Here is a 13,731-nt window from a genome sequence, read left to right on the forward strand (position 1 = left end):
CCACACAAGCTATATTTCCTCAAGCATTTCTGAAGCTCAGCAGAGCTTTCTGCTGTGCTCTGGAATAAAACTGCTGAGCATCACTGACGCCTCTGACAAACACAAGCCAAACCAACAGTCATGACATGCATGCTGCTCATTCTGTGGAATTTAATCTGTAATTGAAAGGAGCATGTTCATAATAATAGCAGTGTTGTGTTCAATTAGTGAGCTAATTGTTCTGTGAAGAAACAGGTGTCAGTTATGGCCCATATTTAATCTATATACTGTATATATACATATTTAAGGAAGGAAGGAAGAACATGTTGTGCATGCTGGTTATAGTGCATTTCACGCTGAAATACTCAGCAAAATGGCTCGTTCCAGACATTGCTCTGAGGAACAGAGGACTTTGATAAAAAGTTGATATGAGAGGGGGAAAACATATAAAGAAGTGCAGAAGATTATAAGCTGCTCTGCCAAAATTATTTCAAATGCCTTGAAATGGCATCCAACGCCTGAACGACGTGGGAAACAACCAAAGGAAACATTGACTGGTCAACAGAGAAATGGAGCTACATTCTGGGGACTGATGAGAGGGAAACTGTTCTTTTTGGGTCTAGGAGACGCAGACAGTTTGTCCTCCGACCCCCCTGCACTGAAATCAAGCCCCAGTCCACTGTGAAGACAGTAAAGCATGGTGGTTATGGGATGTTTCTCATACTGTGGTGTTGGGCCTGTTTATCACAAACCAGGGATCGTAAATCAGTTTCAATACATCAGAATGCTCGAAGAGGTCACGTTGCCTTATGCTGAAGATTATTGGGCAGTAACAATACTAGTTTAACTACTTCTCAGTAGCGTCACTCGTTTCTGTTGATAGGATTTAATATTGACGAGATACGCAAAAGGTTTGTCTGGATCTACTTGGGGTTGGGATTTCTTTTACAAAAATCGTGAAATGTGCAAAACATACTTTTTTGTCCGGGGTTTTGTGACCAATCTGCCTGAAACAAATCTGTTGAATATCGGCCATTAGGGGACGCTACATATTTAATTAATGAATGGCTCATGTGATCTGAAAAATACATACTGTACGTGTCCATTGATCTCCGTTTCTCTAGCAACAGACAGACAGAGTGAGTGAGTTAGTAAGGCTCTATGGTGAAGCGAGCAAAGTAAAACCAGAAACATCATTCACAGCATGTCTGTGTTTACGTTGGGCTGATGCATTACTTGATACATAATCATTGAAAAGTGGTTTATCAACAAGTCAACCATTTCTTGTCACTGAACAACAGTTTTGATACCTTTCAGTCTGGTTTCCGACCACACCACAGCACTGAGACGGCTCTTGTCAAAGTATTTAATGACATCCACCTTATCACAGATAGTATCTAAATTTCAGTCTCAGTATTACTTAATCTCAGTTCTGCATTTGACACGGTCGACCATGACATATTACTAGACTGATTGGAAAACTGGGTTGGACTTTCTGGCTCAGTACTAAACTGGTTTGAATCCTACTTACAGAATAGGGATTACTTTGTGTCAATAGGTAATTATACACTCACCGGCCACTTTATTAGGTACACCTGTCCAACTGCTCGTTAACACTTAATTTCTAAGCAGCCAATCACATGGCGGCAACTCAGTGCATTTAGGCATGTAGACATGGTCAAGAGAATCTCCTGCAGTTCAAACCGAGCATCAGTATGGGGAAGAAAGGTGATTTGAGTGACATTGAACGTGGAATGATTGTTGGTGCCAGAAGGGCTGGTCTGAGTATTTCAGAAACTGCTAATCTACTGGGATTTTCACGCACAACCATCTCTAGGGTTTACAGAGAATGGTCCGAAAAAGAAAAAACACCCAGTGAGCGGCAGTTCTGTGGGCGGAAATGCCTTGTTGATGCCAGAGGTCAGAGGAGAATGGCCAGACTGGTTCGAGCTGATAGAAGGGCAACAGTGACTCAAATAACCACTCGTTACAACCAAGGTGGGCAGAAGAGCATCTCTGAACGCACAGTACGTCGAACTTTGAGGCAGATGGGCTACAGCAGCAGAAGACCACATCGGGTGCCACTCCTTTCAGCTAAGAACAGGAAACTGAGACTACAATTTGCACAAGCTCATCGAAATTGGACAATAGAAGATTGGAAAAACGTTGCCTGGTCTGATGAGTCTCGATTTCTGCTGCGACAGTCGGATGGTAGGGTCAGAATTTGGCGTCTACAACATGAAAGCATGGATCCATCCTGCCTTGTATCAACGGTTCAGGCTGGTGGTGGTGGTGTCATGGTGTGGGGAATATTTTCTTGGCACTCTTTGGGCCCCTTGGTACCAATTGAGCATCTTTGCAACGCCACAGCCTACCTGAGTATTGTTGCTGACCATGTCCATCCCTTTATGACCATAATGTACCCAACTTCTGATGGCTACTTTCAGCAGGATGATGCGCCATGTCATAAAGCTGGAATCATCACAGACTGGTTTCTTGAACATGACAATGAGTTCGCTGTACTCAAATGGCCTCCACAGTCACCAGATCTCAATCCAATAGAGCATCTTTGGGATGTGGTGGAACGGGAGATTCGCATCATGGATGTGCAGCCGACAAATCTGCGGCAACTGTGTGATGCCATCATGTCAATATGGACCAAACTCCCTGAGGAATGCTTCCAGCACCTTGTTGAATCTATGCCACGAAGAATTGAGGCAGTTCTGAAGGCAAAAGGGGGTCCAACCCGTTACTAGCATGGGGTACCTAATAAAGTGGCCGGTGAGTGTACATCTGATTATAAAAATATGACGTGAGGAGTACCCCCAAGGCTCCGTTCTGGGGCCTCTTCTGTTTAACATCTACATGCTTCCACTGGCTCAGATTATGGAAAACAACAAAATAAGTTACCATAGTTATGCGTACGACACACAAATTTACATAACCTTATCGCCAGGGGACTATAGTCCAATACAAAAACTGACTAAGTGCATTGAACAAATTAACGGATGGATGTGCCTGAACTTTCTGAAATTAAATGAAGGAAAACCTGAGGTGGTTGTTTTTGGAGCAAAAGATGAACGATTAAATGTCTGCGCTCAGCTTCAAACAACAATGTTAAAAACAACAGACAAAGCCAGAAATCTTGGTTTAGTCATGACTCTGACCTGAATTTTAACAGCCACACTAAGACAATTACAAAGTCAGCCTACTATCACCTCAAGAATATATCAAAGGTTAAAGGACTTATGTGTCAACAGGATTTGGAAAAACTGGTCCATGCTTTCCTCTTCAGTAGACTTGACCACTGTAACGGGGTCTTTACAGGTCTCCAGTTCTGAAGTCTTTACACTGGCTTCCTGTGTCTCAAAGAATTGATTTAAAAGTACTTTTTCTAGTTTATAAATCACTAAACGGTTTTAGGACCAAAATACATTTCTGATCTGCCACTACACTATGACCCCCCAGACCTCTCAGGTCATCTGGGACAGGTCTGCGTTCAGTTTCTATGCTCCTCATAACTGGACAAACTCCCAGAAACCTGCAGATCTGCTGCTACTCTCAGTTCTTTTAAATCAGTGCTGAAGACCTTTCTTTTTGATGTTGCCTTTCTTTAAATGGTTGTTCATTTCTTTAATGTGTAATTTCTTATACTGCACTATACATACTACTTGGTAGTGCTGGATCTAGTATCTGAAGGGTTATCAGCCTCTCCATCTCAGGGGATTGGTTCTCACTCTGTTTCTTAATTATAAAAAAAAAAATGTGATCACAAAAAATAATACTTTACATGAAGACCATGATCCAGAAAAATACAATGAGAAGAAAAGCATCAATATATTGAATCTGTTAAATTAAATTGGTAGAAATGTACATTACGATAAACTTGACTGCTCATTATGTGAAAGGCACCGAGGAGATTATCCAATCTGATTTCCCCCGGCCTTTATTTATCCGTGCCCCCCCCCCGACCACTATCAGAGGGCCGCAGTTTAATTGACTACCGTTTTTTCTTTGAGGAATTATGGTATAATACATAAATCCTAAAAGACATTTGTGAAGCCCTCTGTGTGCATTCATTAACATTGAGATTAGATTTCTGGTACTCTTCAGTCTGGAGTACCCTCTTTCCTTCACTCACCTCCTCATCCCTGACACCTTTCCTCTTGCCATCCTTCTTCTTCTTCTCCTCTGTCTCCTTGGTTTTCTGCAAGTACTCGGTGATAAGGTCCAGGTCCAGGTTGTCTTGTGGCTCCCATGTGTTCTCCTCACTGGAAAGGTGAGTGCAGACAGAAGAACATCTCCTCACACTTTGTTTTTAGACAATCCATTCTCACGCTAATTATCATTCCTATTATTCCTTTTTTCTATTGCCATCTTGAAATAACCTTAATTTGTGGGTCTGCAACGTAGTTTCAAAATACCAAACCTTCAACTTTGAGGGCATGATACCATGCTGACACTTATTTGCAATATGTAAATATATTATATATCTCTGTTGTGGGTAGATGTTGCCAGTTGGTTGCAGCAAGGATGAGTACCAGGAAATGAGGAGTCAGGGATGCAGTTAAGGTGAAGATGGGATAATTTTTATTTATCCCAAAATAAGGCCGCACGGCAAAATACAAAATACAAAAATATCAAGAAAAAAAAACTAATGAAAATCAAAAACTTTCAAACAGAAAAGAAATAGACTTAAGAGTCAAAAAGGTAAAATAACAAACTGAATACAAAAATACAGCTGTATATAAATTGACTGTTATTGACAACGTCAAAGGATCCCTACAGACTTACGTCTGACATCATGCCGGTCTCTCGAGCAACTGGAATTACCCCCTTAAATAGCGTTACCCCTGAACTGGATTAAACCATTTACTCACATTCTACAGGGGGGCTCCGGCGGGAATCATCCAAAAGGCTTTTAAATCAGCCAAGACCTTAGTCTACGTAATTGAACATACAGAAATATAAATGTCACAAAACCCGCTTAACCTCACTACAGTTTTACCACGGTTTACAACATTTATAATATATTAATTAATTCTGGGTCGCTTCCGTTAACCCCGGAAGTCCGCCCGCCTTTAAAATCCCCGGTGTACACAACAAACACCCTTTAACACTCGCATCCGAAGACGCCGGTAAGAAGACACAGAACGCTAGTTCATGACTGTAATTACCTTTAAGTTAAATAAACAGATGTTAAATTGACAAAGAACGGATTGTTGTGTGGTTATTGTAACTAAGGAATGTTAATGAAATATAAGGTTTTACACAGAAAGACAGAGTAATGTATTTGGCCTAAACATGTATATCATCGTAGCTTTCAGATGTTAAAATGTGCGCACTTGTAAACTACGTGACTATTGTAAGGCGATGGAAATGGATGGATTAATGGGTGCATTTAACTACGACAAAAGGTAACAAAAACACGTCACATACACTAGCATATCACAATAAGAGTCTTAAAAAGTCAATGTTCCAGTCCGAAGGTTTAAGTAGCGCCGCGCTACGGTGACGGTCGCCACGCGCCCTGTCACACACCCCCCTCCTTAAGAGAGAGCGTCCCGGTCCATCACAGGACGCGAGAGAAAGTCAGCAACAACATTGTCCTTGCCAGCCCTGTACCTCACCGTAAAACGATACGGCTGTAAGGAGAGGTGCCAGCGCGTGATTCTGGAATTGGTATCACGCATCCGATGTAGCCACTGCAATGGCCTGTGGTCTGTCTCCAAGACAAACTCTTTGCCGATAAGGTAATACTTCAGAGTGTCCAACGCCCACTTGATGGCAAGGCACTCCTTCTCAATGGTGGAGTACCGCGTCTCGCGGGGAAACAGTTTGCGACTCACAAACTGTATGGGCTTTCTGTCCTCACCCTCTCCCTGCAACAACACTGCTCCCAGGCCAATGCCGGAAGCGTCAGTTTGCACAACGAAAGGCAAGGCGAATTCAGGGCTCTGCAACACAGGATCATGACACAAGCTCTCCTTGAGGTCATGAAAGGCTTCCTCACAGGCTGCAGTCCAGACCACCTTGTTGGGACTGGTTTTGCGGGTGAGGTTGGACAGGGGAACTGCACGGCTGGAAAAGTCTGGGATAAAGCGTCGATACCAGCCGACCAACCCCAGGAATGATCTCACCCCCTTCTTGGTTGAGGGAGGCTGGGAACAGCGGATGGCGTCCACCTTGCCGACCTGAGGACGAATGGTGCCACCTCCTAGGACATATCCCAGGTAGCACACTTCAGACCGGGCAAGCTGGCATTTGCTGGAGTTCACCACCAACCCGGCCCGATGAATCCGGCGGAAGATATCACTCAGGTGACGAAGATGTTCGTCCCACGATGAACTGTAGATGATGACATCATCAATATATGCCGCGGCGTAGTCCTCAGCGCCTCTCAACACTTCGTCCATGAGACGCTGGAAAGTTGCTGCTGCACCATGCAGACCGAAGGGCATAACCCTGAACTGGTACAAACCGGAGGGTGCTTTGAAGGCAGTCAGCTCCTGGGCTTGGGGCGAAAGCGGTACCTGCCAGTACCCCTTACACAAATCCAAGGTGCTGAGGAACTTTGCCTTCCCTAGGCGCTCCACCAGTTCATCCACTCGTGGCATGGGATAAGGATCAAAAGCCGATATGGAATTCAGCTTTGAGAAGTCAACACAGAAGCGGAGCCCACCGTCCTTCTTCGGCACCAAGACCACTGGACTGCACCACTCGCTGCGCGAACTCACAATCACCCCCATCTTCAGCATCGCCGCCACCTCTTGTTTCAGCGCGGGGATCAGTCGCGCCGGTACTCTGGTGGAGGTCTGCCGGACAGGACCTGGAGAAGTCAGCCGAATGTCGTGGGTGATGATGTCCGTACGCCCTGGCTGATCCCTGAACAGGCCTCTGGGGATGATACACAGCAGATCCTTCTGCTGTTCACTCGTCAAGTGGTCAACAGAGGGGTAGGTTGATTTGCCGCCCGCAGTAGGGAAGTACTGCTCCGACGGTTCCTCTTCCTCCTCCACAATCTGTGCCCACATCTGGTCTTTGATAGAAGAATGTCTTTCATGCCATTGTTTTAGGAGGTTCACATGGAAGATCTGCTTGGAGCGGCGTCGACCCGGCGTTGCAATCTCATAGGTGACCTCTCCGACCTTGCGAAGAACCTTAAAGGGGCCTTGCCACTTCGCCAGCAGACTGCTCTCAGATGACGGCAACAACAGCAGCACGTCCTGTCCGGACACAAGGGTACGCCTGCGTGCTGTCCGATCATACCACGTCTTTTGTCTCTCCTGTGACTGGGTCAGGTGTTGGCGAGCCTTGGAGCTCAACTGGTCCAGCTTCTCTCGCATCTTCAGGACATAACTCACAATGTTAGTTGGTTGATGAGGAGCGTCCCCCTCCCAACTCTCGCGAAGGATGTCAAGCGGGCCTCTCACCTCTCGTCCAAACAAGAGTTCGAAAGGAGAGAACCCGGTGGATGCCTGCGGGACTTCTCGATATGCAAACATCAGGTAAGGAAGCCACTGGTCCCAGTCAGCACCTGACTCTGACACAAATTTCCACAGCATTGACTTCAGGGTCTGATTGAATCTTTCAACCATGCCGTCGGTCTGCGGATGGTAGGGTGTGGTTTTAATGCCCCGAATCCCTAACAAGGAGTACACCTGCTTCATCGTTTTACCGATGAAGTTAGTTCCCTGATCGGTTAAAACTTCTTTGGGGACCCCTACACGAGAAAACAGCTGTAGCAAGCTATTAGCTACCTGTCTAGCCTTAGTGTTTCTGAGGGGGAAAACCTCTGGGTAACGTGTTGCATAATCACAAATTACTAAAATGTAGCGGTGCCCGGTCCTGCTCCTCTCTAAGGGCCCAACTACATCCATCGCGATGCGACTAAAAGGTGTATCCATAATAGGGAGACTAATGAGGGGAGCTTTCAAGCCTCTCTTGGAGCGAGCAGATAATTGACACTCTGGGCAAGACCTACAGTACTCTGCTATGTCTTTGCTGAAACCTGGCCAATAGAATCTTCGCAGGATTCTCTGCTCTGTCTTCTCCCTTCCTAGGTGACCTGACCATGGAATACTATGACCTAAGTGCAACACCTTGGCCCTGAGAGCCTCAGGAACAACTAACTGCTCGGTATCTGTGCTCACTCTGTACAGTTTCTCATTGTTGACAATAAAACATGTATCTCCCTCCCTCAGGACTTCACTAGCCTCATCAGGAGTCTTGGCAGAGGAAAAGCAAGTGCCAAGAGTGGGGTCTGTCTGCTGAAGTTTCAGGAAGTCAACACAAAGAATTTCAGTGTCCTCCAAATGTGGGGAGGATAGATCTTCCTCTATCACAGTACCCGTCACCTTAGCTCTACGCTTTTCCGCTCTAGTTTTTCTGGGTTTACCGCCAGGGCAACTCTCAAACGGCAACTCAGGCCAAATATCAGAGTCTGCAGCATTTTTAGCCTGTGCTCTAGTAGTTACAAAAGCGTCAACTGTGTTAACACTTTGTAAAAGCTCTGCAAGTATGGGGACATCTTGGCCTAAAATAACCGGATACGGGCATTTATCTAAAATCCCTACAGTTAACAAGTACTTCTGGCCCTTAATCTCCACTAGAACCTCGCTGGTCTGGTGTTCAGACTCATCACCATGTATACAGCGGACTATCACTTTCCCCACAGGCTGATAAGACTTCAAACAAGACTTACGAACAAAAGACTGACTACTGCCTGAGTCTACTAAAGCCTGTACTGTCTTTCCTTGTATCTTTACAGGGACGGTAACATCAGAGGTTACTGATAGGTACTTACTATGGCCAGGAATATAACATATTCTAGCATTTGACATTTGCTTCACTGGGCAATTGGGCCTAATGTGACCTGGCTGGCCGCAACCATGACATATTATTACCCTGGGTACTAATTCTGAGGAAGGGTGAACACTGGGTGTTCTGGGGACATAGGAGGGCTTAAACACGCGACCACTACCACCCGCAGACTTACCAGTGGATGTCTTCTCCGGATATCGCTGGATTGCTGAGTCAGTCTTTCTCACGTCCTGCTGTTGAAGGCCAAGACGATAGCCTCTGCCGGTTTGCCTGGCGGCCATGAAGGTCTCCACCAGGTTTGCAGCTTGCGCCGACGTGGCAGGGGTGCGCTCTTTCACCCACACCTGAAGTTCGGGGTGCAGCATGCCCAGGAACTGTTCCAACACGATGCGGTCACACACCTCCTCCTTGGTCAGCAACTCTGGATCTAGCCACCTCCCCATCAAGTCCTTCAACCGGGCTTGTAATTCTTTTGCCGTCTCTCCCTCCATGATGGTCTTGGACCGGAAACGTTGGCGGTAGGTCTCTGTACTGATGTTGAACTTGTCAAGAATGGCTTGCTTCACTTTCATGTAATCTTGACTGTCTGTAAAACTCCTGGCTACGTAGGCAGTTCTGGCTTTACCTCGTAACAAAGGCACGAGGTACAGTGCCCACGTCTCAGGGGGACACTGACTTGCTGCTGCGAGTCTTTCAAAAGTGGTCAAATAGTTCTCTATATCTTCATCCTCTTCATAGGGGGACATCCTTGGGGGTTTCCAACCCTGCTGGAGATGTTGAGGAACAGACATTCCTAGAGTTGTGGAGTTGAGTGAGTTCTGCAGGCCGGGAGCTGAGTGTGGTCCCGGCTGTGGCTGAGGAGTAGGCACATCTAAAAAGGGCAGGTTGTGGAGTGGATCGGAGGCTGCTGAAGGGTGGTAATCGAGCGAGTCCCTCTGCGGCAAGCCCATAACTGACGTTGCGGTCGACTCGTTTCTCACCAGCTGCTGTAGTTGCTTAAACTGGTGCCCCACTCCTTTCCATCTCTGCTCCTGACGAAGTGCCTCCGCTTCCATCCGGTCCTGCTGACGGCGCTGTGACTCCACCATTGTTCGCACCACTTTCTCCAGTCGGTCGGTCCTCTCATCCTCGCCAGGGGTGGGTAGACGGGATGCCGTTGTCGACTTTGGCCTGGCACCCGAAACCGAACCTTCACTGGTTGCTGCAGCTCCATCCTGATCATCCATCTGGTCTCACACCATGCTGCCCGGACACTGGAGATCCCACCACTGCCACCAAATGTTGTGGGTAGATGTTGCCAGTTGGTTGCAGCAAGGATGAGTACCAGGAAATGAGGAGTCAGGAATGCAGTTAAGGTGAAGATGGGATAATTTTTATTTATCCCAAAATAAGGCCGCACGGCAAAATACAAAATACAAAAATATCAAGAAAAAAAACTAATGAAAATCAAAAACTTTCAAACAGAAAAGGTACAGCTGTATATAAATTGACTGTTATTGACAACGTCAAAGGATCCCTACAGACTTACGTCTGACATCATGCCGGTCTCTCGAGCAACTGGAATTACCCCCTTAAATAGCGTTACCCCTGAACTGGATCAAACCATTTACTCACATTCTACAGGGGGGCTCCGGCGGGAATCATCCAAAAGGCTTTTAAAATCAGCCAAGACCTTAGTCTACGTAATTGAACATACAGAAATATAAATGTCACAAAACCCGCTTAACCTCACTACAGTTTTACCACGGTTTACAACATTTATAATATATTAATTAATTCTGGGTCGCTTCCGTTAACCCCGGAAGTCCGCCCGCCTTTAAAATCCCCAGTGTACACAACAAACACCCTTTAACACTCGCATCCGAAGACGCCGGTAAGAAGACACAGAACGCTAGTTCATGACTGTAATTACCTTTAAGTTAAATAAACAGATGTTAAATTGACAAAGAACGGATTGTTGTGTGGTTATTGTAACTAAGGAATGTTAATGAAATATAAGGTTTTACACAGAAAGACAGAGTAATGTATTTGGCCTAAACATGTATATCATCGTAGCTTTCAGATGTTAAAATGTGCGCACTTGTAAACTACGTGACTATTGTAAGGCGATGGAAATGGATGGATTAATGGGTGCATTTAACTACGACAAAAGGTAACAAAAACACGTCACATACACTAGCATATCACAATAAGAGTCTTAAAAAGTCAATGTTCCAGTCCGAAGGTTTAAGTAGCGCCGCGCTACGGTGACGGTCGCCACGCGCCCTGTCACAATCTCAGGATCAAGAACACCAAGCATTAATATTCTAGACTCATACTTACTCTGAGAACCCCTTCCATTTCAGCAGAAACTCTACTCTTCCCTTCACCACTCTGCGGTCCAAAACCTTTTCCACCACATACTCCTCTTCTTCCTCTTCCACCTCCTCCTCCTTCTTGCCCTTCTTTCCTGCTCTGGTCGCCAGCTTGCCGTCTGCTGAAGGTGCCCTTAGTAGACCTATGGAGGTGGAGGTTGGAGGACGATGACATGCAGAGATAATGATACAAGGGTTAGAAGAACTAATGGAAGGTGTAAGTGAATTCTAGTTGACCGTGTTTTACTAGATTAAAATCTTCTGTTTGAATGGAGAAAATACAAGGGCTGATGAGGAAACCAATCCGTAAGACTCCAAAGTGTCAAGTATCTCCTGCATTCAGACTGAAAGAACTACTAAAATGTAAGGCCCAAAAGTCATTAACTGGAGCTACAAGCTACATGCACAGTAGCCTGGACCAACCACACTTCATTTAGCAGAACATCTCCAGATGTTCCTGTGTGAAAATGGAAAGTTCAGAAAGACGTTTTGATGGTGCAACAAGGCATTTACATAAAACGCTCCAGGTTTTTTTGGCAAAAGCCCATCTACCCCTCCGTAAACCACTGTCTGATCATGAGCCAGTCAAAGTTGTTCCCAGCACGGCACAGCTTAGTTTCTAGATGGAGACAGTCACAGAGGACAGAGGAACAGGAGGAAAACTCCACATATAGCAGTCGATTATACTTTCGGTCTCAAGGTTTAACTGTTATCACAACGTTTAGTCCCGTCTGTGTTATTCAGAGAACAGTAGTGACCAGTGCTAGTCGGTGCTAGTCGGTGCTAGTTATTGTCTGTTAGCTCACAGGGCTCTAGGGTGACAGTTAGTGTGTGTTAGCTCACAGGGCTCTAGGGTGCTAGTTAGCGTCTGTTAGCTTACATGGCTCACACACCCCCCCATTCACTAACACAGGCTCCCCAGCAACAGAGATATGAACACAGCTGTATGTTGTTAAGCATGAGAGGCAAACCTGTCTTTGTAGAGGAACCGCGTCTGAGACAAAACCTGGTGGACCCGTTCATGATGAGTCAGCCGTCTCTCTGTGAGTACGAATATATCCTAGGCTATTTCAGATAATTTTCATTAACATGTGTTGCAGCTGTATATGTACATATGTATGTACATGTACAACATATAACTTAAACATAAGAAGAATGTGGCATAATATGGATGTGAAAGCAGTTATAAATAGCCTATATAACAATTAACTTTGTTTAAGTTAAAATCAACAAATAATCCGGATAATAATCGTGATCAAAATATTGATCAAAATAATCATGATAATCATTTTGGCCATAATCGTGCAGCCCTACATATAATACGGAAAGTAACGAGGAGGAGAAGCTAGCGTCTAGCCTCGCTCTGGACCAGGCTAGCCGCAAAGAATTAATCTCCATGGTTACTTGGCTGGGTTTAATTTGACTTGGTTTTGTGCAACCAAGTCAAAGCTCAATTCATCCAGGATATCTTGAATATCCCGGATTAATCCCTTATCCTGGTTTCGTGCAACAGGCCCCTGGAGGGGGAAAAAACAGAAGGCACATAACACCGGATCAACATCAAAGGAACAAAGGTGCGTTCAAAGCCTCGTGCTGCTGGGCCAGTGTCTATCATTATGAAACGGAACAGCCTCTCCAGTCTGATTGGTCCATTCTCTGCAGTTCAACCATTCATTTTACTGGAACATTATTCATTATCTTAGTGCTCATAATACTGAAGAAAAGAAGGAGAAAATGATTCCGCTTCCCTACCTGTAGGCGCTCCTAAAGCTTCACCGCCCGTCCTTTCCTGGCTTGTTAATAATCCTGTAGTCCGGAAGTGTCCCCAGGTGTAAAGAATTCATCCAGGTTGGGAGTATTGTCCTGTAGAGTCCGTGCTAACTAGCTGCTAACTTCACGTGCCGACCTCGTTCCGTCTCCTCGCCCTGCACCGTGTTGCTGGGTATGTTTGTATTCCTCATGTTGCTGCCTACACAATCAAACTATCCCCGCCTTTTTCTGTTTAGTTTTCACCCCGGGACAGCCCCCGACGTCCAGCAAGCGCTCCCACCGTGGAGCGCCAATACGCTGCGTCATCTCTCTGAGCGGCCATCTTAGAAACAGCTCTCATTGGCTATCAACACGCCAATCATGCCAGTTGTAGCCAATCACGTTCCCTTTTCAAAGCGTGATAGGAACATCCAATGGGAGCCAGTCCTCATGAATAACAGAGCTAAGCCCCGCCTCCCAGAGCCAGCAGGCTCACACATGTGATTTATGAAAACAAATCTGTTCAGCAGTGTTTTTTTGTTTTTTTATAGGCTACGTGTTGTTTTATTGTTAAAACTGTATCTTATGTCAAAATGAGTCCCTATAGTACATATCAATTCAAACTTACAAGACTGAACTGCTTTGTGAGGACCTGCATGTTCTGATCAAAACATGGTGGGACTACATGAAACCTGATAGTGTATAAAACCCTCTTTTTTTTTTTTTTTCAAATTTTATTGAACAATATGGACATACAGTAGAAAGAACCATCTCCTGTACATCTCAGAAGTCTATGTTCTAAAAGAGCCAGGGGGTTACTAAAAAA

The 13,731-nt window shown here is 45.4% G+C and overlaps 1 protein-coding gene across 1 annotated transcript in view; it reads right to left on the bottom strand.

Moving 5' to 3' along the window:
- Window positions 1–13,731, bottom strand: part of LOC116681309 (zinc finger protein 271-like) — a gene marked incomplete at both ends in the record, with an annotated part of 76,983 nt that overhangs the window by 1,698 nt on the left and 61,554 nt on the right. The window lies entirely within an intron of this gene.

Source organism: Etheostoma spectabile, unplaced genomic scaffold (genome assembly GCF_008692095.1).
Source record: "Etheostoma spectabile isolate EspeVRDwgs_2016 unplaced genomic scaffold, UIUC_Espe_1.0 scaffold00018611, whole genome shotgun sequence".
NCBI classification, from domain to species: domain Eukaryota; kingdom Metazoa; phylum Chordata; class Actinopteri; order Perciformes; family Percidae; genus Etheostoma; species Etheostoma spectabile.